The sequence below is a fragment of the Rattus norvegicus genome, chromosome 2, assembly GCF_036323735.1.
Source record: "Rattus norvegicus strain BN/NHsdMcwi chromosome 2, GRCr8, whole genome shotgun sequence".
Classification (NCBI taxonomy): Eukaryota; Metazoa; Chordata; class Mammalia; order Rodentia; family Muridae; genus Rattus; species Rattus norvegicus.
Window position 1 is genome coordinate 170800098 of NC_086020.1, and position 27362 is coordinate 170827459.

General features: G+C 42.1%; 1 protein-coding gene across 2 annotated transcripts in view; it reads left to right on the forward strand.

Moving 5' to 3' along the window:
• Positions 1 to 27362, forward strand: part of Dchs2 (dachsous cadherin-related 2) — a 208027-nt gene that overhangs the window by 24280 nt on the left and 156385 nt on the right. The window lies entirely within an intron of this gene.

The following is a 27362-nucleotide window of genomic DNA, read 5'->3' on the forward strand; positions in this document are numbered from 1 at the left end:
AAATTTAAATTGCATGTGATTTTTGATGGATGCATAAGAAGTAAAAAAATATTAATGTGGCACTGTGTGATGTCTCAGCACATTTGTACATCGTGTAACATTCAAATAAATCAGGTAGAATATTCACATTTCCTCAAACAGCATTTCTTTATGGTGTATGCATTTAAGATCCTCTTCTCTACTGGGAGGTGCTGTTTATTCTTATCTACAGTCACTCTGATGTGCACCAGCATGCTGAAACCCCTGGCTGTGTGGACTCTTCTCTCAGCACCACTGACATGCTCACTCAGTCACTCAATTCTCATTCCTCATCTTCCCCAGCCCCTGGTAACTACCAATCTCCCCTCAGCTTCAAGATTGACGATTTAGGCTCTACGTATGTATGAGGTCTGCTGGCACTTGTTTTTCTGTAGTAGTCTTAGTCTCCTTAACACTAAGATATTCTGTTTGTAAACAAAAAGATTTAAATCTTTTTGTTGCTAGATAGTATTTAATATTTGTTTATCTATTTATCTTCATTTACTATCTATCATCTATCTATCTATCTATCTATCTATCTATCTATCTATCTATCTATCTATATCTATTTATCTATCATTCATCCATCTATCATCTATCTATCTATCTATCTATCTATCTATCTATCTATCTATCTATCTATCTATCTATCGTCTGTCTCTCTGTATGTCTGTCTGTGTGTTTATCATGTATCTACAGCACATTTTAAAGTATATTCCTCAGTTGATGGCTACTGTGAACGGCGGTGCAGGAGACTTAAGTTTGGAGATTTAACTGGCATACAGAAGCAACTGCATTTATACACATAGACACGTGCGTGCGTGTGTGTGTGTGTGTGTGTGCGTGTGTGTGTGCGTGTGTGTGTGTGTGTGTGTGTGCGTGTGTGCAGGGGTGAGATTGCTGCAGCATATTACACTCCTCTGATTTTTTTGAGGGACCTCCATGTTGCTTTCTATAATGTCAAATATTAATCTTCATCAACTCGGTGCAAGAGCTCCCCCCTTTTTCCAATCTGTCCCATGCCTGACGGATTTGATGTCTCTGATGACAGCCATCCTTACCGGTGTGAAGCAGCAGCTCATGCTTTTTTAATTTGCATCTCCCTGCAGTTTAATATGCAATTTACATACTGTACACAATGAACCTCATTTTTTCATCTGGAGGATGGGGTAGTAATAGAGAATTTGACGTACTTTGGTGGGTAAAAGACAATATCATTAGCGCATTATATTAAACCATCAGGCTATTAAAAAGCTGCAGCTATTTCTTATGTAAGAGACTTGGGAATTCCTGCAGACAGTGGTCTCAGCCTGGCTTTTACCAAGTTGGAACATGCGTATAGTATGGAATCCTCTGTACACTGGATTAATGTCTTTATCTGGATCCATGGTCTCTGCTTTGTCCTAACTAATGATGGAATGGGATGTGGTCCTGAGAGGTTCATCTTAATCCTGAGGAAAACCGATTTAAGAAATGACTGCAGTAAATCCAAGATGTGAGGCTAATTTATTCCTTTAAGATTCCAGCACTTATTAGCTAAACGAATCTACTCTTCATATTGCTCTCTGAGGATTAATTTATAGCTTTGGTGAGACAAATTCCATTGAGCCCTTTGGATCCTACTGAGGGATATACACTTCAAGACCCCGAGCCACTCAAATACCATGTCTTTCTTTTAAGTAGCTTAATTTTCTCTTCTCATTTGGAGGGATTTGGTATTAAGTTTAGAAAACAAAGGAGTAAGGTATGCTTGTTCCTTTAACATTTAAAGATTTGATTCTATTATTTTAAGTTATGTGTAAGTATATATCCGCCTGTAGAGATGTGCTTGTGCACACAATTTCCATGGAGGTCAGAGTCATCCTCCAGTCAGTCCTGGAGTTGGAGGTATAGATGCTTGTGATCCGTCTCACGTGAGTGTTGAGAACCAAATCCAGAGCTCCTGAGCCACCTTCCCAGCCCCATCTCCGATATTTACAAGGAATACGGAAGCATTTTATCTAACTTCCTTGCCGAAAATATAGCTAATGTGGCAATTATGTTAAGGTGATAGTGGCTTCAAAAAGTAGTCATATATTAATTTTATTATAATTGGAATGTCAGAATAATGTAAGAGGTAATAACATATGGATCAGTGTTCTATTAATTTATAACTTAGGGAAAGCTGAAAATGCAATATTAATATAAAAATTCATTATACAATGTGTATTTTTCCTATACAGGAAAGCATGCTTATGATAATTGTGTGAATAGTCTTAGTAAATACTTCATATGTGTCACATGGGACTGTGTGGCATCTTGGGCTATATTTTCCCAGCACCCTGTAGAAAGTGCTCCTAAGGGTAAGGTTCCCTGGAGACCTGCTAAACCTTCAGTGGAGGAAGTGTATCTTAGGTGATCCTGGGAACAGTACCAGGAAGGGAGTGTGTTAGTCAGGGGTAGGCCCAGAGGACGGTGAGTCACCATATAGACTGCAGACATAGCAGTGACTTTGGCTTCCTTTAGAGAGTTTTCTGGCTAGAAACAGGTTTCACATCTGTCCTCAGCTGACTGATAGGAGTGCCCTTTAGGAAGGGGCAGACCGTTGCTCTTGGCTTAGGGCTATCTCCCTCTTCCTCTCACTCTCTCTCCCTCTCCCTCCCTCTCCCCATCTCTCTCTCTCTCTCTCTCTCTCTCTCTCTCTCTCTCTCTCTCCACACACACACACACACACACACACACACACACACACACACACACACACTCACGACTGACAGAATAAATTTAGGTTGTCTCAGGCTGATTAGTTTTGGCTGTTTTACTATGGCCACCCAAGGAAACTAATCCTACAGGCCTTGTGCTTCCTGGGCTGTTGCCTCCCATACATTTATCCCATGTAGAAACTGCTTCCCTGGGACTCTGGTTGATTGCTGTTTTTTGCTGAGGACACTTGTAAAGAGAAGGGTGGAACTCCAGCTCTGCTGCCCAGGCAGATTAGGGACCATATCCTCTATCTCCTACCTCCTCTGCAATCCCTCACCCATGGCTAACACCTTTCTTGGTCCAAACAATGTGACTAGTTCTTTCTTCTTAAAAACTCTGAACCCCTGTCTGCTCCAACTTTACCATTGCATCTGTTTCCTGTCAGTCAGCAGGCTGTCACCATAAAGAGTCACAGCACATCTCCTGGATGTCAGGTCTGTCCTCTGTCTGCACTGGATACTTTCTATATTTTGCACGGGCCTTCTTTCCTTATTGCTGGTGACTTAGCGTAAAAAGAATGAAAGGACCAGACAGCAGCCTCAGCTTAATCTAAGGTGTCCCATCAGGAAGTTCTTGCTCTGGGGTGCATGGGGCAGAGGGTGGTCTGCTTTTGTACTGAAGCTGTTATGCATCCTCAGCTACCCTGGAGGGATGCCCTGTAGTTCTCATGGGCTTGAGAATTTTTGCAGCAGTGGTTGAGGGGCTGAGAGGCCAACATGTGCTGTTGACCACTCTCTCAGCTCAGAGAGGTGCCATTGCATTCCAGATCACGTACCTAAGCAGCGGTTGAGCTGGGACTCAATGCTCTTTCTTATTACTGTGTTCCTTGAGTCTCACGAACTGGAAGTAATTATTAAAATGAGTTAAGTGGTGTTTTAAAAACCTTTATTTTTGTTGAGTGACTTTCAAATCCCGTTGATACCAAAATTCTATTTAATGATGAAGTAAACTCATGGATGATTTTATTCTGGGTGTGTAGGATGTGATTGTGTGTGAGTGTGTGAGTGTGAGTGTGTGTGTGTGTGTGTGTGTGTGTGTGTGTGTAAACTGCAAGTTGGATCATCTCTAAACACCTCTAAATACTGTGTAGCATTTTAGTCAGAGAATGGTATTTCCTAATGGAGTCAGGAGTTCCGTTGTTTGATGACACAGCCATTTAACATCACATGTACCACATTTCTCACTTAGTGATGATGTATTGCAAAGAAGCATACTCTACCATCATGTAAAACTAAAGCACACATACCTGGGCCACAGCACTCAAAACTTGACAATAATAAAAGACTGTTACTGGTTTATACATGTATTGTGTATGTATGTATTTATGTGTGTATACATGTATTTATGGTTGTTTCAAACCATATATATGCAGAAAGAGAAAGAGTAGAATAGAGCAGTGCACTGTGTTCCCAGCGGCAGCTTTCTTTGCTGTGTTTACTGCATCTATTGGAGATGTCCCTGTGTTAAGTGATACACGGTTGTACTTAACATTAATTTTAACACCTAACGCCATCGCACAACATATCCTCGCATTTCAGAAAGTGACAACAAGGCACACTGGGGGAAATTCAGAGAGCAACTAATAATGAGGTTCCCATGGCCAGCTGGTCTACATCACAAGCCCAAGGCTCAGGGCAAATTGTACAAGGTAGGGATAGAAAGATCCTAAGAACCAGAGAACTAGGAAATCAGCTTCAAGATTGAGGGAGTGAGGGACATTTATGGGAGGTGTTAGAGGGAAAAGAAGCTAGACCCATGATACCTCAATAGTATGATGGCCTAAACAAAACATGAGCCATAAGAATAAGAAGGGACACAGTAATGTGGGAAGGGAAAATCCTACCCTAGACAAAGAACTACAGGCAATGAACAACGGCTGAGGGAGAACTAGTCTTCCCCAGGGATGAGGCCCTGAACTGAAAACATGTATAAGTTAGCAACACTTTAAAGGCCTGAGCTGGTTGTGTGTGTGTGTGTGTGTGTGTGTGTGTGTGTGTGTGTGTGTGTGTGTGTGTGTAAAATTAAGAGAAAGAGGCTACAAATTTGAGAGGGAGTGAGGGGAATGTGAGAGGGGTCGGAATATAAGAGGGAGGGAGAAATGTAATTATATTTCAATTAAAAATTGTGAAATGAAAAAAAAGCTCCCCAAGGAGAGTGGGAGGCCCAAATCCATAAACAAAGACTCTGCTTCTGTCATTGATAGTCACTTATTAAAATGAATATTATGATCCGGATTTAATCTTCAATCTTTTAGTGAGAGAATAAAAGCCTCTCTCGTGTAGTAAATCTTAACGGAAAATTTCCTTGTCAGTGCTAAAAAATTCGGGAGAAAACCAAGAAGGTTCTAACCCATAGCCAAAAGAAGCATTTTACTATTATCTTTCAAGTGATACAGATGCTCCTTCAACATTAGATACAGGCAGGTGTTCAGGGTTACAGCAGTCTAAGATTGGCTAGGTTACAGGTAGGGTGACAGTCATGTCATCTGTCGTTGAGAATATAGCAGGGTTCATTTCGAGAATGCTTTCATTATGTTAAGACCCAGGAAGAGACAATTGGAAGGAACATTGCTTTCAGACTGCTCACTAATCACAAATGTGGAACTTGGAAGGGATTTCAGAACAGGGAGTTATGATCATTGTCAAGGGGATGAAGTCTGCAAGAGCGGAGAGCCTTTTAAAGCTGTGGATTGTTTACATGTGTGTGACACTATTGACAAGCGGCCAAAAAGCTGCTCAGTGGTTTCAATGTCCTGGAGCTCTGCTGTCATCTTAATTAATAACTCCCTGCAATGCAAACCACCTTCTTGCCCAAAGCAGTGCTGGAAATAGCAGGTTGTTTTTGTAGCGACTCACAGGACATACGGCTTGTGACGTCTGTGGCAAACTCCTTCATGATACTGTTGTTAAAACAGGACATGAAAGCATTTCCAGTCTGCAAGTGCCTGATGTATTTAAGTTACTGCCTCGGCACACACACATGCCTGTCCGTGAATACATCCGTGTGTGTGTGTGTGCGTGTGTGTGTGTACATGTGTGTGCATATGTCTGTCAGTGTGCCTGTGTGTTCATGTGTATGTGTGTACATGTGTATGTGTGTACACGTGTGTGAATGTGTCTGTCAGTTTGCCTCTGTGTGTCCCACTGGGGGCAGTTCCCTCCTCTGCTTCTGCTAGCATTTTCCCTACTCTATCATTTGTGAGGACTTGGCACAGATTTTTATTTGTAAGAACAATTATTCCAGGGAAAAGTTTAGTCTCAGCCTTGAAGCATTTTTAGGGAATGGAAAAGATGGATCAAATGCTCACGTGACCACTATGCAGCTTCAGCTGGGCTTGGGGGAGGCAGAAAGTTTGTTCCCTGAGAGGGCTGTCTCAGGAAGGCCAGTGGATATGATGTTTGACCCTGGATTTATTAAGTGAGAAGTAGAAATTATCTGTGACCGAGGACAGCCAATGAGATAGGAAGACAAACCATTTCTAACTCAATTAGAAACCTAACTCTTTTCACAGCTGACCTTGACATAGAGAGAAGCCCCGTGTGCAGGGTAGTGAGATGCCTTTTACACCAGCTCCCTGAAAAGGGTATTATCAAAAATAGTTTCTTTAAGAATGTATAATTCATTTCAGACCCTTACTGGAATAAATAGCTCTTAGGAGCCTCAGCAGATGTAAATAATAGGTAGCAATCCTTGTCAGAGAAATCCTGTCAATTGCGGAGTCATTCAGACACACAAAGGAGCCATCCCAGACACCCTGAACTCGAAACAGTGTTCCTGTGTAATTTCTAAGCAACCCAGTGTTTCTTAAGTCACTTGGCAATAATTATGAGATCAAGTCCGCACACAGGTAAATAAATAGATGATGTTAAATTCTGGGCCGATAAATGGAAACCAGTTTCCAGCTTCTTTTATACCACTGCAAAGTGGCTGTGGGGCCATGCAGTTGGGGGGATGTGTGGTGTTGGGAGAATTTGGGCCCAGGGCACTATATGTGCTAAGCATGTGCTTTACCTGTCAAGTCTGTTGCGTTACCACTCAGTGCTTCCATGGAGCCTCATCCCCGTCGTTTTTCCTCATTTCTAATGTGGTTGCGTGCATCCAATGTCTGTGCTTGTGCAGCTTTTAAACTTTATTACGTTGGAGGACATGGTGATGAAGCCTGCAGGATTCTCATTTCTGTTCTATTAAGTTTTGGCAGGTGATGGAGAGGCTTGGAGAACCTCGTTTATGATGAATCCAGTACATGTACAGGTGATCCTAAAACTTTTAGGACCCCGGCAAAAGGAGTTTTCTTGAGACGATGAGCACATACTAATGACTCTATGCACAATGGTATTAGGACTACTGCTGGTAAACGTTGAAAACTGTATGAGCCACAGTGTCTGAAAATATCCTCCAGTGTGAAAACATGTTAGGATTAGCTAACATTTAAAAACATTATTTTTAGTGTGTGAGTGTGCATGTGCATGTGTATGTGAGTGTGAGTACGTGTGCCCTTGGAGGTCAGAGACGTCAGATCCCTTGGATCTGGAAATATAGGCACCCTTAGGCCATCTTGGGTGCTCTCAACTGAACTCCGGTCCTCTGAAAGAGCAGCATGTGCTCCTGAACACTGAGCCATCTCCATTCCTCTCCTCTCCTCCTCTTCTTGACTGCACCACCGGTCATCAGTTAACAAAGACACAGCAGAGGAATTACTCTTTGTCTCCCCTAGGGGGAAAAGTTTTCAAATGTTTAAAAATTGCATCTCTGAGTCATCCAGTACCAACCCTCTAGTCCATATGATGCAGCAGCCTGGAGGCAGGGGACTGATTGCAACTGTTTATAGCTGTTCTACGCTGTGGTATGATGCTGCATTGTACACATGCCTATTTGTAAGAGTTTATTGAAATAGGCAGTACATTTATGATGCCCCAAAGTGAAAACCAAAATAGAAAATTGTATATCGCTTTGGCTGGGGAGGCAGCTCAGCAGTGAAATTCTTGCCATACAGGACTGAGGATGTAAGCTGATCTCAGACCCTTGTAGAGAAAATTTAGTCTCAAACTGCCCACATAGAAAAGCTGGGCGTAGTTGGTGATGTGTGTTAGAAATTCCAGCACCAGGAAAACAGACATAGGTCCACTGGTCACCCTGGTATCATAATAGCTAGTACCAGGCTGAGAGGGAGAAACTGTGTCTCAAAAACAAGGTAGAAGACACTTGAGAAATGTCTGACCTTCCTGTGCATACCCATATGTTACCTGCGCACACATGGATATGCATCTACATCCACTGGAACGCACACACATAGACATGCAAACAAGGAATGTAATTCACCTGAAGCATTAGTTTTAACACCTGTCTATATTGCCTACTACAGCTTCCTTCAGAAAATCTTTTATAATTGTGTGTGTGTGTGTGTGTGTGTGTGTGTGTGTGTGTGTGTGTTGCTCTAACTCAAGGCCCTGTACATGCTAGGCAAGTATGACATGCCCAGCTTTTGTTTATGCAGACATAAGCATCTGTCTGTCTGTTTTTCTGTTTGTCCCTTTTCTCGTAACATCCCCACATTCCACATGCCCTTTCTCTTTCTAGTGGAAGTGGAGGGGGACCCTGGCGTTTCCAGTGTCATCTATAGAGACCTTCCTTACTGTTCCATAGTTGGAAGGCTTTCACTGGGTATAGTATGAGATCTAGCCAGCCTTCCCTGGGTTTTCTTTTACCTTCTGCTCAGGCAGTGTATGCAGTGAGTAGCCACTGTATATGCGTGAAAGTGAGATGGGATTAGGATAAATTCTCAGGATCCTGGCTGCTAGGTCAAAGTGTGCGTCCCATAACACACAATGCTGGAAATGTGTGCACATTTCCCGTGCAGATCCTGTGCTGTTTTGCCTCTCCAACAGCAGTGTGTGTGTGTGTGTGTGTGTGTGTGTGTGTGTGTGAAATCCTTAGACTTTTGTTTGTCTTACTAGATATTTATTGTTGAGTCTCGAGTCTATGATTTTTCCTAATCCCAGCTCCCTAAATTATTAACTTATGTCATTTTATATTGTGTGCCTTTATAAGACACTGGGAAGCCACTGCATTCATTGGTGGAGGAGGAATTGAATAAGTAGGTACATTTCATGCGCTTCAGTCATTTCACTTACCGGCTTTGTGTTATGATTAATTTTTACATTTTTTTTCTCCATTCCCCCAGACTGTGAGTCACTTCCGAACAGCGTGGTCCATGCTTTATTATTACTGGAAGATCAATGCCGGGTGCATAGCGTTGTCTAATAAACAGCTGGTGTTTTAATTTGTACTTTACAGCAGAGAAGTGGCACTTCTAAACCTGGAGGCCTAGAATGAGTTCCCGAGTAAAAGGAGTTTCTGGGAGTAAATACGATGAATGACTTAGAGAATCTGGGACTTTTAAAAAGGGAACTCTTGTGTCAGTAGCAATAAAACGTATCATTATGGGATGGACTCCCCAGGTCTTGTTTAACTGGATGCTATTATAACATAAATTAAAACTATATTCTGTCTGTACATGACTTGAGAGCAAATGAAATCCTATACTGCATGGCAGATGAGAAAAATAATGAAAACACTTATGAGGAAAAGTGTCCCATGAATACATTTGAAGATAAATGTCAAGAATTGGCAGGGCAAATGAATAATTTTGCAGGAGAAACTCTTCATGAAGGAACTCGGCACAACATCGGCACTCCGAGAAAATCCTGTAATGGCTTTAAAATCAAATGATTACAATTTCTTCTGTATAACAACATAGAACGTTGTTCAGACATCCAGCAATGTTGCTTGACAGCTGACTCCTGATTGCTTTATGACTTGTGTCTAGATAGGCTCGAAGAACATTCCAAAACATTGAAATTTAGTGTTAATGCTCACAAAACATGTATGTACAATAATAAAAAAAAAAATCCCAGCCAGCTCTAGTCATTGGGTAAGCATGTGCAGCTGGAGAATTGCCTACACTGAGTAATTCTTCTCGTGTGAGACAACAAGTGAGAGCACATGGCCACCATGAAGGGGAGCAGGCAGACGAGGCTGTGCTTCTGGGCTAGTGCCGGCCACGCATTCCAATGAGCTACCTACCTAGTCAGACTCAATTAGCCCTGTACCCCCTAGGCATTGCACACCACGCATTGCACATCACGGGGACTAGATGAGCAGGTACCTCCAACATCTTTTCATGCTACTCCATATTCTTGGCATGAACATGGGACAGGATGATTTCATCAGGCGACAGGGATTATGATAATGAATACCAGTATCAGCGTGAAGATCTGCAAATGCATAGGCGACATCTAAAGATGTAACTGCTTTTGAACAAGTTTGATTTATAAGCGTGTTCTTTTCTAATGAGAGACTGAAAGGGAGTGGACCCGGAAGGGAGGGGAGGTGGGGAGGGAGTTGTAGAGGGAGGGGAAACTATAATCAGGATATACTGTATGAGGGAAAGAAGCTGTTTTCAATAAAAGGGAAATATGAGAAAATAGAACACATTTTTACAGAAATGTTTCTTGCCTTATAAATGGTATTTAAGATTGGCTTTAAGTATTTTAATCATGTGTATTCCTTGTAATTTAACCTGTGTGCATCTGTTTCTATTCAGCTTTTCCTAGAAACATGTAAATATGCAAATTATTCTGCTTGGAACTATATTTACCTCTTCCCTTGTGGTAAAATTACAGATATTAATTAAAATTGCTATTAAAATTATAGAAAAAATTGGCTAATATTTTCTTTAATAGTTTTATTATTTTATTACTTTTTGAGGAAAGGTTTCTACATTTTAAATTACCATCTGGGCTAAATGCCTAGAATTGAAGACACTTAAGGTCTAGGTTTAGGGGAAAAAGAAATACATCATATTTTATTAATAAGAAATATGACATGGTATCACTTTAGGCCTGGGAATTTTCCTTATTTATTTAAGAGACAAGTTGAATGTTTGACATTATAGTATGAGCTCTATGGTCAGAATTGGCTCAGTGTCATTATGTGTGTGTGTATTAAGCATACAAACAACTTATTATTCTATAAATTAGTACATAAATGGATTTTAGGTTCAGGCACACATTTCAAAATTTTCTTTTCACAAAAGTCATCCCAGAGTAAATAGATTGGTCTCTGTGGGTAACTGGAACGGTCTCTCCCTGGGTGTAACTGGAATGACCTGTAGATTTTCTCAATTTTTAAAACCAGCAATCCTAAGTTTTAAAAAGCTGTATTTCTAACTATTTTATGTTGTGGGCATGTATGTGTATATGCTACGGCACATGTAGAAGTCAGAGAACAACTCGCACAGTTTGTTCTCTCCTTCCCCTGTGTAGAGTCCAGGGTTTGAATTCAGGTCAGCAGATTTATTGGCAAACACTTCTACTTGCTAAGATATCTTGCTGACCCTAAGCCAGCAACCTTCCTTATAGAGCCTTAATAAATGTCACGATAAATACTTGAAACGCGTTTCTTTCTTTCTGGGTCAGACACTGACATAGTAGTTAATGCCTAATACCTGTTGAATATAGGAAAGGGACACATGAGTTCCTTTGGAATTTCGCTGAAGTGTCACATCCATGGCAAGCAAGGGATGCTGTAATAAAAAGAAGAATTTTAGGAAAATCTGTTTAAATCTTAAATTTCCTTTTGTATAAGGCATGGAACACATCACATTTATATTCTTGAGCTTAAAAAAAAAGGTTTGGATCTATTGCACAAACTCTCTCCAGAACAAATGATCTCGCATTGATTGATAAACTTTTTGAGCACTAACAGTGCAGTTTTAAATTGGCCAGGAATAATTCAGGTTTCAGAGCTGTCATCCTGGTCTCCTAACCATGATTTACTTTGGTGAAATGTTCCTAGTGTTTAACTAGGTCGGTTTCCCATAGGTCTTGCTGGATACGCAGGAATGTGAGGTTCTGACCACGCTACTTGGATTATTTATTACTGTGCACTTACAGCAAGCGACCTTGAGGGATGAAGTCAGGTCTCTGCTAACAAGAGTGTGCAGGTTTGCTTACGCCTCTGGCCAGCACTGGGTTCTCAAGTCCAGGGCTTTATGTCCCGCATCATCTGACCTTACGGCTGGGCTTGGGGCAGGACACAGATATGCTGCCGGAGGTCCCGTGCTTTCTTTGAATGATGGACCTTTCATCTCTGCTTGGATCCATTTAAGGTGACTGCATCATGGCTGATACCATGATTTGGGAATGGCACTTGGGTGGTGACTCTTCTCAGCTATTTTGGATTCCTGAGCTCCTGCACTTTGTCTGGTTTTCTAGTGTTTCTGATAAAACGAGAAGCCCGGGTCCAAATGCACCACTGGGTCCGGAAGTACCAATGCAGGACTGTATTAAAGTAAATCAATTAAGACTTTCTGTTTTTTGAGTTATCTATTGAATTTCTTAATCTTTTCACACTTTGCCCTCTGTGGGCAGATAAATAAATACACAACTTTTAAAGCCTGGGTCACAAAGTTGGCTCCAGCTTTCAGAGCTTTATGGGTCTGTTGTTTCTTTGTTTTTGTTTTTGTTTTTGTTTTTTTTTTGCCCCCTTTGTGATTTTAGTATTTTTCGTCTTGGTGATTTTTGGTAATCTGTGTGCCTGTGTCTTAATTTTAATTGATCTGAGTTGGGAGATGGTGAGGTCCCAGGGCCTAAGACTCAGCCAACAGACCCTCTTCATTGATTGTGTGGAGTTGGTTTTATAACTTGCTTTTATCAGCCAATGGCCGAAGGAATTGTCTGTCACTTCTGAGATCAAGTTTGAAGGGTAGGGAGAAAAGCCCATGGTGAGGCCTGCCTGCATGTGGATTCCATACACCCATTGGTCAAATACGTCAGATGCTGTATGATTATGCATAGGATGAGCCACTGGGGAGTGTGACAGGGTCTGGTGTGGATACAAATCCTTACAGTTTGTTTATACCTCTTTGAATTACTTGACTCTTTGTCATTTCCTGTGTCATTCTCCCAATTACATTACTAGATATAGAGTAGACTGCCCATTTTACAATCTTATGCTAGTTGTAAAGAATCATATAAATTTATTTAGGAAGGGACTGGAACTACAGTTAAGAACTTAATTCTACCCTTGTAGAGAACACAAATTCATTTCCTTGCACCCACATTGGGATGATTAGAACTACGGGTAACACAAGTTTCAGGAAATCTGATGATCTTCAAGGCCACCAGCACTCAGGCATATATATAACCTCATATGAGTACACCAAACGGCACATGCATACACACACGTATTCACACACACACACACACACACACACACACACACACACACACACACAAATAAGGCATAACTTTGATAATTTTTAGAGCTATGTTTCACAACACCCTGTTCTCGTGTCTTCATGGGATATCAGTTTTGTATATTTATTTCTTCTTAATTAGATCTAGAAATTAAATTGAATGTCTTAGCTTCCTTTTTACTCTCTCCACCCTAGTGCTTAACATTAAACTCTAGGAGAAACTTAAATTCTCTCACTTACTCATTGTGAGATCTTGTACAAAGCACTAAACCAATAGTTTTGCACGCATGTCTCTCTGTCTCCCTTCAACTCCATAGAGTCAATAATCACAATTTCCTGACGTCCAGTTTTCAGTGTGGGATATGAATGATGAGATCATTTTATCTCTGAATTTATGGTATGGTAATGAGGAGTAATAAAAAACTACAGGGAAACATTGGTGTGCCGAGCTTGTTACATCATTGTAGTGTGTGAGGCAGGAAGGACTGAAGGGCGATGTCCACTGTTCCATAATTTGAAGCAGGGAAAGGTCAATATTGAGGGAATCAGATAATGATTATGAAGCCAAAACTACGAGGACAAACGTTAGATACATCATTTGTAACTTGGGAAGAAAGAAAGAAAGAACAAGCGCTAAGAGCGAGACATCACCCGGCAATAAACCATGCTTGTGTTTTAGTAGGGAACAGGGTGGTTTGAGACAAGGCTGTCCCTGCCAGGTGGCTGCTGTCCCTTTCCTGCCTCTGAATTTAGAAAGCATGACCTCCTTCTTATTCTTTGGATCAGTTTAGCATCAAGTAAGGGAGTATAGGGCATTGAATATCACGTTTGACCTTAGGGAAAACTTCCTGGGAAGCTTTGGAATGTGATTAAGGATGGGAAAGGCTTCTTTGGATAAACTTCCCTGCTTCACTCAGTGGAGAGTTCACCGAAGTGTACACATCGTTGTTTGGTTTCTCTCTAAATGAAAACTACAGTTATTCCCGGGCAGATCTGAGACAACCAGATGGCAACAGTATTAAGAACACAAAGGGAAAAACTGTATTAATTTTAAATGTCTTAAACAGATTGGCACTGCAAGCACAACAGGCAACAAGGGGGAAGGAAAGTGATATTTCATAGGAACAAAATACAGTGGAAAAAAACAACAGTGAACCCTCTAAGTTATTAGATGACGGGTCTAAAATCCGCTTGAATTTCATGGGTTCGTCTGCAGGGTGACTCTGGGTTGGGGTGGGTGAGCTCTGCTTGGCCTCTTTGTGATGATCAGGAGAAGCGTTCTGAGGACTTGGCATGTGTTGTGATGGTACTGATCGAGGATTCCTTCCTTCCTGAGTTACTTCTCCTTCCCCTGTATGAACTATGGCCGTTTTTCTGTGTCTGCAGTCCATTGGCGTAACTGATAACTCAATGACATCTTTTTAGTTCAAAGTTGAGGCTGAGAGTAGGTGTATATACATTCTCTGGGTACTTCATGTCCATGGCTTATTACCCTTGTTGTTACTGTGACTTTAATCCAACGATGTGTAGACCTGCAACTTTTCTCATGGCCATTTCTCTAGTTACTGGAGGAATGTAACTAATAGCTAGTATTTCTCCATGCCTTGCCATGTGCTAGACAATGCCATTCTCTGAATATAAAATATCTGGTTTGAGTCTTATTCCATGAAGTCAGTCCTGTGATTAACCCATTATGTAGATGTGGCAATGGAGGCTCAAAGAACAGCAATACCTAAGGAATAATATGCCTAAGGTAAACAGACAGCAATGGCAGTCACAGTGCCTGTGCTGGGGATGTTAAGGTGGCTTACAACTGTCTCCACGACAATTCTTTTAAAGAAGGAGTTGTTCCACCTTACACACATGAAAACCTTTTGCCTAAACATTAAGACATCCAACAAAAAGTGTATCAAGAAAAAGAGAATTTATTATTTACATAGCCCCATATGTCTTTTCGCTTTCTTTTGTCCTTTCCTGTGAGCATCTCTAGACCACTGGAGATATTTGCAAGTTAAGTCAGCGTGATTAAAGATAGCTTAAAAAGGAGGAAGTGATCTCAGTTTTATAGATGTGCTCAATCTGTATATAGCTGTAGAAATGGATCAATGGCCCAAGCAACAGTGGTGTTTCCTAGCGATTCATGGTGGTGGTGGTGGTGGCGGCCGCTATGCAGTGAAGTCCTGGTCAGCTATCACTTTAATGTGCTTAATTAGTTGGTGGTCAGGCAGGGTTAATTATGGGAAGGCCTCAACTGCTAATTTAGTCTCTAATGAATTAACAAGGTACATTTATAGCTGTTATATCTGGATTGAGTTTTCTAAATTTGAAAAGCTATGGAATGGAAGTTGTAAGACCATAGTAGGAGATGCCGCCATGGCTGGGAGACTCTACTGCGGGCTGAGGGGGTGCTGGAACTCCTTGGGGAGATCTAACAAGAAGCCCTTAGTAAGGGTTCCTGGGAGAGGTGCCCAGAAGGTCAACCTTGCAAGGCACAGAGAGAGCAGGCTAGAAGGAGCAAGGCTGGAGGGAGCTGATGTTCATGGCTGGTCCAGTGTTTGTGGGGACAGTGGCCTCTGCTTTTTTCTGAGAGAAAAGAAGAAAGAAAAATTTTTCTGGTGTGAGAAACTTTTCATATTTCTTTTAATTATCGCCTGTGTTCTTTCTAATGAAACAAAGTTGGTGATGTCTGAAGAACATAGAAGGCAGGAATTTTGTCACGTGGGTTATCTGCTTCTCTTTAGGGATTTTAGAAAAGGCTTCACCGCCAGGGGAGGAGGCAGTGTAGCTGCTTTGTAATTGTTAGGATAACTAAATCGCTTCAGAGTAAGAACAATCCCTACAAATCAGAATTGGCTTCTATTCTCTTATATTGTTGATATGATTTTTTTCCTGTGAGTAGAATCAAGCATTGTGTGTTAAGTAACTAACAGACTCATCAGTTTGAATATTTAGTATTTTTTTGGGTCGAGTTATTTTTGCTACCAGCCCCTTGGAGTTCGTTCCCATCTTCCTTTGTATCCGGAGCTACACCTTTTCTGTTTCTTCTTAAAAACAAACCGGCAGCTAAGGAAAACTAACATGAAATAAGATAAAGCACAACCGGACAAATAGGACAAAATAAACAGGCAAAAAACAGCCAAAGAGAAAGCACAAGAAACCCTTATAGACGAGCGCACACACATTTGTACACACAGAAATCCACTAACAACACAGGAAAAAGTGATAGTAAATCTGCAGAAGACTCTTACGGTTGAAAAGATGCCCCGACACAACACGAGGCCAAGAGCCCCTAACATACTGCTGAGTGTGCTTTGTCTTAGCCATCAACTGCTGGGCATGGGGCTTCCAGCGAGACCCGCTTGGGGAAAAAAAACCCTAATTATTCAGATTTGTTTTTCTTTAAACTTCTCATATCCATGCACATACTCCTAGTAAAGTTAGAAATTTTCATGTAATGGGAGGATCCTTTAACATCTATTCAAGTTCAAATTTCCTGGTCTAATCCAATGTGTGCAAAAAATGGCGCTGATGTCAAAATCGTGTTGATAGACTCAGGCCCTACCTGGACCACCAGGCATCATGCTTTGACCTTCAGAAGAAACAAGGCAAAGCTTCTAATGGTAGAGGTTATGGAGCATTTACAGAATAAACTCCAACATGCTAGTTCATGGAATTGAGGCTTGGAGGGAGGGCTACTCCCATGACAACCTTTCCAGTTTTCCAGTTCGTCCTCTAGAAGAATGAGTAACTTGATTCTATAATGAAAATTCCATTTTTAGGAAATATGGGGCTGTTTTTGTTCTTTAAACGGGAAGTTTATTTAGAGTTTTAGCAAGGAAACCATGTTCTAAATGGAAGTGTTTCAGTTTGGAGTAGTCTCATTCTGATTCTCTACAATTACCTACCCTTTGTGTTGTGCCATCCTCCCTTTTCTCTTTACTAATTTAAGTAATCAAGGGAATGCATCTGTGCTCATTTTGTTTTGTTTTTGTTTTTAGAGGCTGGGTTTCTCTGTGTAGCCTTACTGTCCTGGAATTCACTGCGGAGCACAGGTTGGCCTCGAACCCAGAGATTTTACCTCCCCTGCCTCTACCTCCTGGGAATCGGTGGTTTTCCTAACTTATCTGTATTAACACTTATTTGTGGAGGAAAAATACCCCTCAAAAGTTCAATGTAAAGGCACAGGCATGTGGATCCAATTACATTAATATAATCATGTTAGTGCTATTATAATTTTGTATCCTGTTTCAGTAAAATGCTTTTCCGGGTCAGTGTTCCTCTGAGTGTGGTCTCTGTTCCAGTAGCACCCCAGTGACCTTAGAAATTGCTTGAATGCAGCTTCTTGGTGGCACTGGGTGTGCAGATGTAGACACTGTCGATAGGAACAGAAGTCTGGTTCAACTTGACCTCTTGACGATTCTGCAGACAGAGTAATCACTGTAATTGGGTATTACTTGCCACTGGGTGAGCTTCCTTATATGCCAGACATAATAGATTGCATAGCTAGTCTAAGAAGTCACAGGAGCTAGTTGCTAAGTGGCAGATCACTTGTCTGTGTACATGCAAGGCCCAGGGTTTAATTCTTATCACCATATACAGTCACAGAATAAGGTCTACTACAGCTGCTCGTTTGTTCTGTTAGCGGAAGTTCTGTGTGCTGGTTTGGATAGAATTAGCCCCGCTGGCCCACAAGCAATGGCACTATTAGGAGGTGTGGCCTTGTTGGAGGAAGCGTGTGGCTGGGGCCTGGGCTTTGAGGCTTCTGAAGCTCGAGCCAAGCCCAGTGGCTCACTCTCTCTTTCTGCTGCCTGCCAATGTGTAGGTTAAAACTCTCAGCTACATCTCCAGCACCACACCAGCCTGTGAGGCATGAAGCTTCCCACCATGATGACAACTGAGTCTCGGAGCTATGAGGCAGCCCCAAGTACATTACTTTCCTTATTAGCTGTTCCATGATTATGGTGTCTCTTCACAGCATTAGAGTACGGACTAAGACATCCTGTCAGGCAGGGAAACATTAGCACGGTTGTGGGGATAAGTCTAGCAGAAGTTCTGATGGCTGGTGTCTGTGCTCTCCTGTAATGGGTGCCACGGACACACTGGTTCGTTCATGCTGTTGTTGAATTTGCTCCTGCCTGGGTTGATAGTATCTGTCAACCTTTAAATTCGTGGAGGACAAAGAAGGGATCCCCAGAGATTAGGTTCACTAGCATCTGCTGCACTGCCGAGGACACATAGTGACTGCTCTGGAAATGTTGGCTCGGGATTGAGCGTGAGGCTTGAGTATGTACCTCAGTTGGTAGTGTTTGCCTGGTTTGCACAAAGTCCCAGGTTTGGTTTGAAGTACTTCAGAAACTTCAGGTGCTGCACATTTGTAATCAGCACTGGAGAAGTGGAGACATAAGGGTCAGAAGTTCAAAACCACCCTCAGCTACGTACTGTTAGAGGCTGGCTTGGGATACATGAGAGACTCCTTTCAAGAGAGAAGGAGAAGGGAGGGAGAGGTGGGGAGGGAAATGGAAGGGGGAGGGGAAGAAGGAGAGAGAGAGAGAGAGAGAGAGAGAGAGAGAGGAGGGAAGGAGAGAGGGAGGGAGAGGGAGAGAGAGAGAGAGAGAAAGGGAGAGGCAGCAAGCAGCAGAGGGAATATTCAAAGACCTGTCTCTCTCAGAAGCTGAGGGCTTTAAGGATTTTTGAAGGGGTCCTTCTTCTTCTTCTCATTTAAGGGTACAAAGACAGGGAGGCTGATCTGCCCATCAGATCTACTCAAATATATCCTGAACCAACTTTGATCTTATTTCTGGGGAGGAACCCCCGTGGGTGCAGAAAAAGTGTGCTAGGCTTTTGTCTCAGGTCAGGAGAATGAGGAAAAAGCCCTAAGTCTGCTATCTTTATCGTCTATCTGTGGTCCTGTTCTCCATCTGTCTGCCTGTAAGGGTTATCAATTCCTACTCCCTCACATTCGTGAGGTTTCAGGTTCATAAAATTTATGATTTCCCCCCTCATTTATATAACTTTTAGTCTTATAAATGGGGGAATCTTTTGCAGATAAGAAACACTTGGGTAGCCACTAGTAACGCTTTGGAACATTGTGTTAATTGAACAAAAATGGTGCATGACATACTAAAGAGAGAGAGAGAGAGAGAGAGAGAGAGAGAGAGAGAGAGAGAGAGAGAGAGAAAAGAGAAAGGATGTGTAGCAGAGTTATTATTTGGGGTCTCCAGTCTGCCACGTGGTAAATCTCATTTAAATTCCTCACAAATTATACCAACACCATGTCCTTTTCTGCAAAATGGAGTTAAGCATTCTTTGATAAGGATTTCTTTGATTATGAAATGAAGTAGTGTGAATGAAAGGAACTTGGTGACCAAAGCTGACCCTCAGCGGTAGTGGGAACCTCAGCCGAAAAATATATGTTCAAGGACAGGAGCCAAGCTGCTGCTGCCGGCCTCTACTCTTCCCTTCCCATCCCCTTCTCTTCCTTCCTTCTCCAGTTCCCCTGACAATAGGTGAAACCAGATGATTCTTTGTTTATATAAAATGGCCGGGATCCAGTTGTTCTCATGAGCTGCCCTGGATCTCTCTCAAGTAGTTTGTAACAGAGTTTAAAGGTTTGGTAAATTAATTATAGATTCTAAGCCGGAAAGCAGATGCCAAGGAAGGAGCACCAACGACGGGCCTGGACTGGGTGAGCTGCACGGCGGCTGAGGTTTTCAAATGTGTTTTGAGAGAGTTTGTGCCTGGGTTTCTAACGTGTTTCCAGACAAATTGAGTGTTTACACATTGCTGTTATTTAGAATTTTTGTCATCAGATTCTCGCGCAGCTGTGCCACATTTACATCGCTGCAAACAAAGCCCGCAGTGTCACAGGCGTTGACGGGGAAGAGTTAAAAAGCTGCAGTTTAGCATAAAAACCGAGTCAGCTATATTTCTCTTATGAAATCAATGAGGGATTTAACCCCTGCAGATTAGGTCAGACCATGGGGTTAGCTGGGCAGACCAATACTGACTGAAAGGCAACCATGTCGTGAGCTGATAGCACGCCTTGGCATTTTTTTTTTAATTTTAAAAAATTAATTTTTTAATTTAAAAAATAAATTTAATTTAAAAAATTATGCATGAGCAGTTTATTTACATCATTTTTTACCCTGACTCTTTTCCGCCAATTCATCCCGAGCCCCCCAACTCTTTTCCAATCCATGACCCCTTCTTCTTGTATTATTATTGCTACCCCTATGCAGGTATAAATACAGCCTGCTGTCCTTTCCAGTTGCTTGTACACCGATGTACTTACAGCTGACTCCTTGGGGTTGGGTAACCTATCAGAGGGCTTGTCCCTGGTGAGGATTGATCTTTCCTCTCCCAGCAGCCATCAGATGCCTATAGCTCTTCATTTTGAGGTGGGACTTTGCGAGATTTCTCCCATCCACATTAACATGTCAAATGGCATTGCCATTGTGCAGGTCCTCCTTTAGGTAGCCATGTTGATTGAGATGAGATTTCATGGTTGTAGTATCCCTGACATATATGGAAGATGCTATCTCACAGTAGGCATTGCAGTCCTTCTGAACCCCTTCCGTGATGCTTCCTGGGACTTAGGTGTATGGGTTCTGTGGTTGGAGTTGGGGACCCCATGGTAAGTTCTCTGTATTGTGATCCGCTATGGCTTTCTTTAATGGTTTCTGTCTGCTACCAAAAGAAGCTTCTCTGATGTGAGGTGGGGACTGCAGTTCTCTGTGGATATAAGGATGGGTCTTTAGAATGCATACCACTCATTCTGCAGGCTCCTCAGTCAAGCAATCTACAGGTCAAAGCCTGGGAGGGAGCCTGCTCCTTACTACACATATGTTGACTTAGCAACCAAAGACAGAACGGACTAGTTTCCATACTGATTTATGAGAATGAAATCCTATCACTGTTCATGCCTAGCACAAGACATTTCAAAAATGTTAGAAATTATACTGTTTAGAAAAGTAACCGGAGGAGGTTTTCCTCTAGGACCCAGGACCTCTTCAGCCGTGGGTAGTTTGTAGTATGAGGCATGGACTTCCTCCTATTCAGTGGGCCTTAGGTCCATTAGATGGTTGTGTCCAAGCTACAGTGCCACTACTGCACCTTGGCAAACATTTTGTACAGTCTCCATGCCGCTAATCATAGCTGCTGAGAGGTTAGGAGTGCAAGGGCCATGGCCTGCCTGGAAGTCAGAATTCCATAGCACTCCACCCTCCAGACGGCTTTTGCATTCCACTCACCCCCTCTTCCAGGACTCTCCATGTGCCTTGGAGGGGGTGATGTCCATGTCCTCTTCAAGGCTAAGCACTGAACAGTTGTTTATTTTCAGCACTTTGGCCTGTTGTTTCCCCAGAAATAGCCACCCCGTAGAAAATGAATTTTCCAAAACCACAACCAAGATCAGCACTGAACTGTGGATATAAGCATAAATGCTTAGAAGACAATTTGACAGATATATCGTTTACTTGGCGAAACAACAGCAGTGGCTTCTCCACTAAGGTTTATAGCCATCCCCAAACATGGACGTTTTGGCCAGTTTTATGGTAACAGACATGAGCTCTCTTCTGTGAAGCAGGGCCTCAGATCAGTTGAGAATCAGCTAGTTATGCCAACAATAGTCTGGCCATGATTGCCTCAGTGGGTAGGTTTTGCTAGGCCCCTCAATGTATTTTTGAAGTGCTTTGATTTATGACTTCCTTTGTTCCTTTACTATAAAAACCACATGAAACTTGCCACGTTTGAACATGGTAGCGGAGGGAACCTGTACCTCTGTTCTGGGGTTCTGTTCAATCATTTGGCTACAGAACAAACTCTCTCTTCCTGTCTTTGAAGTAAGGGCTGTGATTGTCAGTGAACAGATTCTAGTTAATATTTCCCTCACGCCGGTTGTCTCTGTTAAATAACTTACTAGTTTTTGTCTTTGCGAGCTAAGAGTTAAATCAGTACGTGATGCAAGAATGGTTTTAAAAAATCAGTGAACATGCAGCATTTTTAAAATGTTTTGTGCTAGGCATGAACAATAAATCGGTGTGGAAACTAGTCCATTCTGTCTTTGGTTGTTAAGTCAACGTACGTGTTGTGAGGAACAGGCTCCCTCCCAGGCTTTGTCCTTTAGATTGCTTGGTTGAGGAGCCTGTAGCAGTACATGGAAAGAACCAAGGCCACCATGCAGGTCTGACTTCTGAAGGGCAAGAGGGACAGATAGAGTGTGGAGCGTGAAGAATATAGGGGTCTGGTAGAGTCTCGGTTAGATCAATGGCATCCCAGTGCAAGGATGGCCCAATTGTTGGAACACTGTGTAGGAATGGCCCAGTTTTTTTTTTTTTTTGGTTCTTTTTTTTCGGAGCTGGGGACCGAACCCAGGGCCTTGCGCTTCCTAGGTAAGCGCTCTACCACTGAGCTAAATCCCCAGCCCCTGAATGGCCCAGTTTTTGCACCCACCAGGCTGTCATTGGCTTGGATCAGCTGGGGAGACATTGTCCCAAGGATCTCAGTGCAGCAGTTAGAGGCTGTTGACCTGTCCTCCCAGCAAGCTTTCTCCTGTGGGGAGAACCAGACAGCTTACACCTTGGCTATTGACCTAGGGCAATGTTATCAATGGTGATATTGACCACAAGGCTATAATACTCACATTGGAAGTGTTCACCCATGAGAATTTCATTATTGCTCATTGGGAATTGTTACAACGACATTCATTTTTACAGGAAACCACAGAATAGGCAGAGTTAAGCTATATTTTCTCTGTAAGCCTGGTGACTAATCCCTGTAACTTGAAGGATTGTATTTTAATATTTATGTTGTTCTATGTGTAGGATCTTGAAAGGAACTCTAGCCATCTTTTTTAAAAAAATGCTGATAGCTTTCTTTAATTCTACATATAGCATGTATTCATTTTAGACTAATGTAAAAAATAGAAAGCTTAAGAGAAGAAACAGAAATGATTCTAATTCCACAGTAGAACTAAGCACAGTTAATGTTTTGTGGCAGCTGCTTTAGGCTTTGCAAAACATGTTCACGCATAGCAGGAATTGTTAAAAGGTGTCTGAAAATATCGACCCAGCTTCAGACACAGCTCATCTGTGAGTTGGCGACTGTTTCAAGACTCGTGGTGTCAGGCACAGGTGAGAAGCCAAAACAGAAAGAGGAAGACCCATCCACCCAAATAAGGCTACTCAACAAGAAAGGCCCAGCTACTTTTGGAGGGTGGACTCTTCACAGTGGTTCCACAGTCACAGAGATCTGACTCAGGTCCATATGATTACTGGGGAACACCAACTGAGCTCTATCCCCCTACAGCTTTTAGTAGTCTGACTTAATCTGTCTTAGGAACCTACACAATATCTCCACAGAAAACCGTATCCTATGTGTGAATGCATGTTTGTATATGTGTGTGTGTGTGTGTGTTTCATGTATGTATGAGACAGACAGTCCCAGACAGAAAAGGAATATATGGAATTAATGAATGTCGTAAGCAATCCTTTAGTTTGCTTATTTCAATTAAAAATTATATTGAATCTTTTTTCTCCAATAACTTAGTTTTTCTTAGAAACACAACTTTACTGTGGTCATGGCTATGTCATCACATATGTGTGCCGCCATGTGTTGGATTCTTTTGTTTATGCGTGCTTAGGCTTTGTCGGTTGCACGGTGTAATGAACATGTTTGTAGTTAGGTGCTTTATTATGTTTCCGTTGACTTATACATGTAAATTCCTGCACTGAGATGGCTGGGTGAGGGTGTCTTCATTTAAAGACTTCAACACTGATCATGCTCCCAGGAAGTTCACTCCCTTCTGACTCCTGGGCTCGCCTCTGACACTTCATCTACTTGAGAAAGAAACAACAAATACTGTCCCTTCCCATGTGAACATATTGGGTTATTTAAAACTTTTACTAGGAAGTTAAACATTTTCTCCTTGTTTTTCTCCTTAGTCTTGTTGAAACTTCTGTTTTAGCCATCTGTCCATTTCTCTCAGAGTCTTGTCTTTAATTATATCTACTAGAAAAGGTTTTTTGGTTATATAACATAGGTGTCAACATTTCGTACTTATTCTTCTTTCCTTTCCAGAGTTTCCCTTGGTTTTTACATTCTGTTTATAACTGTTTTCAATGTCTGGAAGCTCCAGACTTTTATCGGGCAGATTTCTCTCTTGTTTCCTTTTAAGATTTTTAAAATCTTCCATCACTGGATGAAAAAAGTCAGTTAAGTGCTTGGAATAAAATAAAGTTGGAATCTCAGATCAAACCACATGCCAAGATCAATTCCAGTTGGAACAAGGAACTCTAAATATTGCTTGCTATAAACAGGGATTTGCTGGTTCCCCTCATTGTCTGGCTTGGTGCTGGTGGAGTGATCCGCAAAGCTGACAGTGGAGGATGGATTTACATGGACAGGTCCTTTGTGAAGCCTGCAGGCATCTGCTGTGCCTGCAGGGACCAGAATAGTACTGAGCAGAGTGGGTTTTTGGATACCTTGAATTAGCCTATAATCCTCGTGTTGGTAGAAATGGTGGGAGTTGAATCCTGTTGAGATCTATCTGTTCCTCATACTCTCCCTGGCTCCCATGCCTTCCCATTTCTGCTCTCAGCCCTATCACATAATCACATGTTATCACATGGTGGTCCCCTCCTCCTGCCGGGAGCAAGGCTGAGATCTTTGAGGAATTTGGGCTGACTTCTCAGGCTTGGTTTCCCACCTTCGTACATCCACAGCAGCCTCAAAGTGTGGCCATCCCCTGAGATCATCTCTTGCTCCCAGTTGTGCCCCAAGAGGACTCCAGCTGTGGCTCATGGTGAGCTGAGCCAGGCAGGGTGATTGTTGTAGCCAACCCTGTTTACATTTGGACTATGACAGGGGTGAATGGGTGCAGGGATGGGATTTAGAATAGTTGGTCTCCCTTGGTTCTTGAAGTGGAATGTTTGTCCACATTTTTTCAGACATGTGTGTAGATATTATCCTGGGGATGCTTCTGTCATCAGTAAATAAGAGGACCCACAGCTCTCAGGATTCACCACACTTACATTTATAATAAGGTACAAACATTGTTTCACTTTCTCTACCAGGTTTCCTCAGACATTTAGGGAGCTCCTGCAAGTGGAGTTAGACTTTTTACTTTTAGAATGTGTGAAGTGAGACTCGACTTTTAATGTTATAAGCTTCTTCTGCAAAGTGTCCATGAGATGTTTGTTAGAGGGTTAATTTTGCCTTCTCTTTAAAAAATGCACCAATATTGCCCTTCTTTGTGTGCTGTAGAAGAGTTATTCTGAGATGGTACTAAGTTGCATGTTAAGTTAAATGTCTTAAAATGAGCAATCAGACCAACAGGCTCTGTGTTTGTTTTATAATCTGTCACGAGTGGTATATGACTGTCTAAGTTATTTTCTATGATAAAACACCATGACCATGAAACACCATGAAAGCATTTAATTTGGGAACTTCTGCCTCTAAAGGGTTAGAGGTCACCATGGCAGCAGGTAGACAGGCAGGCATGGTGCTAGGGCAGTAGCTGAGAGCTCACATACTGACTCACAAGCCAGAGATAGAGCGAGATCTAACTGGAAATGGCATGGACTTTTGAAACCTCAAAGCCCACTCCAGTAACACACCTCTTCCAAGAAGGTTACACTTTCTTATCCTTTCCCCAAAGGTTCTACCAACAAAGCTCAACTGCAGGAACCTAAGGGGGCATTGTCATTCAAACCACCACAATGACCTTGTTAATGTGTCTTTGTATAACAAGGATGTTTGGGGAAGGAGCTGGCAGGACACTGTTAAACAGGTCATCCATCCCTTTGAACCTCACCTTGTGCTGGGATCATACTTGATGACCATTCAGATGGATATAAACATTTTCAAATATTGTCCCTCAATGTATAGAAATCTATCCACATTCCTTTTCCTCTTAGACTTCCTTTTCCATCAAATCCCTGGTTATAGTTCTTGTAAGTTCCTCATCCTCTGACCTACTAATGAATCACTACAGCATTGGGCCTTTGCCTACTTCTCTCCGAGCAGAATGGACATCCAGATGTGCTGTTTGATGTTCTTCCACTGGAAGGACTTCCCTTAACTACTTTCCTTCATAGACTCCCAGAAGTGAGCTCAAGGCTGCAGCAGTCCATGACTAGCTGGTGTTTGCACATTGTACAGAAACAGCTGTAAGCTGGCTCCGATTCCCTCCTTGGGGTTATAGAGGATTGGGGAGATATAGTAGCAGGAGCCAGTGTCATGGGCACAGTTACTTCTTTGTGTGACTTGCTTGGCCTTCAGGAATATTTTGAGCCTATATATAACATGACTATCTCACAAAGGAATCCTGATGAGCATGCCTAGTGTTATGGTTGGTCAGGTACATTAGTCAGGGTTCTCTGCAGTAGCAGAAGTTATAGAATGAATATCTATATTTATTCATATTTATGTATCTATCTATTTATCTATCTATGGTTTATTAGACTGACTTACAGGTTGAGGTACAGCTAATCCAACAATGGCTGGGTGTGAAGGGGAAAACCCAAGAATCCAATAGTTGCCCAGTCTACTAGTATGGCTGTATCAGTTGGTCTTCAGTATATTCTGGAATCCTGAAGACATAAGCTCTAACACCAGTGAAGGAATAGACTTGCTAGTAAGATAAGGGTAAGCAGGCAAAGAGCAAAAGCTTGCTTCTTCCCACGTTCTTATATAGGCTTCCAGAGGAAATAAGGTCCCCGATTATATCTGGTTTAACTGTGTGCTTTCCTGCCCCAAAGACCCAGATTAGAAGTAAATCTGCCCACTTCCAATTAATCAGAGCTCTGTCACAGGTATACCTTCCATTTTGGGGTTTGAGTTCATTCTAGGTGTAGTCAAGTTGACAGCCCAAAATAGCCATTACATCACGTTAGACCATACTCGTTTCATCGTGAATATGGTAAATTGGTGGCCTACAACGAACTATCTCCAATAAAGGGGCAGGGGAAGTTCATGCCTGTAACTTTGGAGGGTGAGGTATGAGGATTTCTGTATGAGGCCAGCCTAGGCCTAAAATGAAATCTGCATAAAAATAGTAACAACAGAAGCAAACAAAAACAAAAATGGAGGGAGGTTATCTTCAGTCTTTGAAAGAGAGCAAGGCTTTGCTCCCTGTGACTCCCTGGGGCAGGGGTTGGAAGATGCCCTAGGTGTCTTCTTCACATATTGCTGGAATTTAGGACCATGTGCCTGTTGGGTAGCACAAGTTACTGAGGAAACTGCCCTGAAGCCTCTCTGCCTGATGTGGAGGCTTCTGATGCTCTGTCTCTCCTCCAACTTCACCACTTTAAATGGGCTTCGTGGATATGCTGTCATAAAACTCCTG